We start from the raw sequence: 2,813 nt of genomic DNA on the forward strand, positions 1-2,813 counted from the left end.
GTACGTTGCGCTACAGATTCGCCTTTTGCATTAGTGATTACAGTAACTCCTCCTTTCTTTGGTACGACATGAACAGGACTAACCCATTTACTATCGGATATAGGATATATTATTCCGGCTTCTAGCAGTTTTTGGATTTCCTTTTTAACCACATCGCTCATAATAGGATTTATTCGCCTTTGATGTTCTCTAGAGGTTTTACAATCGTCTTCGAGCATAATGCGGTGCATACAGAGGGAAGGACTTATTCCTTTCAAATCTGATATGTTATATCCTAAAGCGGTTGGGTATTTCCTCAGGACAGTAAGTAATTTTATAGTCTCGGTTTGTCCTAAGTCAGCGTTAACTATAACTGGTCGGTTACGTTCTTCGTCTAGGAATTCGTATCTAAGATCGGTAGGCAGTGTTTTCAGTTCTATAGCAGGTTTCTTCGGTCCAGGTATAGGATCAGGAGTTAAGGCTAAACATTCACTCAGATGGTCATCTTGATATTCCCCACGCCAGTTGTCATCTTCAAAGATAGGCGGTATAGGAATTTTTAGGATCTCGGTTTCCTTATCTGGTTCGGATTTTATTTCATTAACACACTCGTCGATTATGTCGGCAGAGCAGCATGTTTCAATTATAGAGGGTGCTTTTAGGAATTGGGAAAGAATAAATTCTATTTTCTCTTCTCCTACTTCGAAAGTAAGCTTTCCTCGCTTGACATCTATGATTGCACCAGCGGTTGCTAAGAATGGTCTTCCTAGTATGATCGGGATGTTAGAATCTTCTTGGATATCCATAATGATGAAGTTAGTTGGGATGTAGAATTGACCTACACGAACAGGGATATTTTCTAACATTCCTACAGGGTATTTTACTGAACGGTCAGCTAATTGAAGAGACATTCTCGTTGCTTTAAGCTCACCCAGATTTAGTTTCTTACAGGTCGAAAGAGGCATCAAACTAACACTGGCTCCTAAATCGCACAGGGCTTTCTCTATGATGGTTTTACCTATTACGCAGGGTATAGAGAAACTACCAGGATCTTTCAGTTTTGGAGGCATGTTATTTTGGATGATAGCGCTACATTCAGCGGTAAGTGTTACAGTTTCGTTATCCTCGAGTTTCTTTTTGTTTGATAGGATTTCTTTTAGGAATTTAGCGTACGAAGGCATTTCAGTTATGGCTTCTGTGAATGGTATGGTTATGTTTAATTGTTTCAGAAGTTCTACAAATCTTTTAAATTGCGCTTCGGTTTTTGATTTAGCTAATCTCTGAGGATAAGGAATTGGTGGCTTATAAGGTGGTGGTGGAACGTAAGGTTTCTCTTTTTCAGGTTCCACTTCGTTGTTGCTCTCATTGGTCTTAGCAGTTTGATCATCAGTTGATGTCTTTTGGGTTTCCTTTGGCTCTTGTTGTGACATGGGTGCGTTTTGAGTTCTAGGATCAATGGGTCCATCGTAATTCGTTCCACTTCGTAGTGTTATCGCGTTCGCATGTCCTTTAGGATTAGGTTGTGGTTGAGCAGGAAACGTGCCAGCAGGGGCAGCAGTAGGTGCTTGTTGTTGGGCTATTTGTGAGATTTGCGTTTCTAACATTTTGTTATGCGTAGCTAAGGCATCTACTTTGTTCGAAAGTTGTTTTAGTTGCTCGCTATTGTGGATGTTTCGATTTAGGAAGTCCTTATTGGTTTGTTGTTGGGAAGCTATAAAGTTCTCCATCATGATTTCTAGATTTGACTTCCTGGGGGTGTTTTGAGCAGCTACAGGCGCTTTTTGGTAGCCAGGTGGTACAGCAGGTGCTTGTCCAGGCGCGTACAACGCGTTGTTGTTTTTATAAGAAAAGTTCGGATGGTTTTTCCATCCAGGGTTGTACGTGTTAGAATAAGGGTTTCCTTGAGCATAGTTTACTTGATCAGATGGGATTCCAGTCAAGAGTTGACATTCGGCAACTGCGTGTCCAGTCAATCCACAAATCTCGCAGTTAGGTGTTACAGCAGCAGCGGTGGCTGAAGGAGTGATGGTTAAGTTCTCGATCTTTTGAGTTAAAGCGTCTACTTTAGCGTTAACGCGGTCTATACCACTTATTTCGTACATTCCTCCTTTGGTTTGGGCTTTCTCTAGAGCGGCTCGTTCTCCACCCCATTGGTAATGGTTTTGTGCCATGTTCTCTATGAGGTTATATGCTTCATCATGGGGTTTGTCCATTTATGCTCCGCCAGCAGCGGCATCTATAGTCATTTTAGTGTTATATAGGAGACCACCATAGAAAGTATGGATGATCAGCCATGGTTCGAGTCCATGATGAGGGCATAGTCTAAGCATGTCCTTGTAACGTTACCAGGCTTCGAAGAGTGATTCGTTATCTTTCTGGGTAAATCCGTTGATTTGACCTCTGAGCATAGCAGTTTTGCTAGGCGGAAAGTATCTCTCTAAGAATACTCTCTTCAATTCATCCCATGTAGTTATGGAATTAGAAGGCAGGGATTGAAGCCACGCTCTAGCTCTATCTCTCAAGGAGAAAGGAAAGAGACGTAATCGAATAGCTTCGGAACTAACGTTGTTAGCTTTGACAGTGTCGGCATATTGCACGAACACAGATAAATGAAGGTTGGGGTCATCTGCAGGGCTTCCAGAGAATTGATTCTGTTGAACAGCTTGGACCAACGAAGGTTTCAGCTCGAAATTGTTTGCCTCAATCGCAGGTGGTGCATTACTTGACTGCGGTTCAGCGCGCGAAGGAGCGGCATAGTCTCTAAGAGGACGAAGAGCAGCCATCTCTAACTTTGGGGTGATTTGATTAATTTGATCAGTAAAAGTCAATTCCTG

The 2,813-nt window shown here is 42.1% G+C and overlaps 1 non-coding gene across 1 annotated transcript; it reads left to right on the top strand.

Annotated features, from left to right (window-relative positions):
- The first annotated feature begins 2,280 nt into the window (after positions 1-2,280).
- Positions 2,281-2,387, top strand: LOC131632515 (small nucleolar RNA R71). The gene has a single exon (XR_009293033.1). It is a non-coding gene; the product is annotated as a small nucleolar RNA R71 (small nucleolar RNA).
- Positions 2,388-2,813: the final 426 nt, after the last annotated feature.

Source organism: Vicia villosa, unplaced genomic scaffold, assembly GCF_029867415.1.
Source record: "Vicia villosa cultivar HV-30 ecotype Madison, WI unplaced genomic scaffold, Vvil1.0 ctg.000951F_1_1, whole genome shotgun sequence".
NCBI classification, from domain to species: Eukaryota; Viridiplantae; Streptophyta; class Magnoliopsida; order Fabales; family Fabaceae; genus Vicia; species Vicia villosa.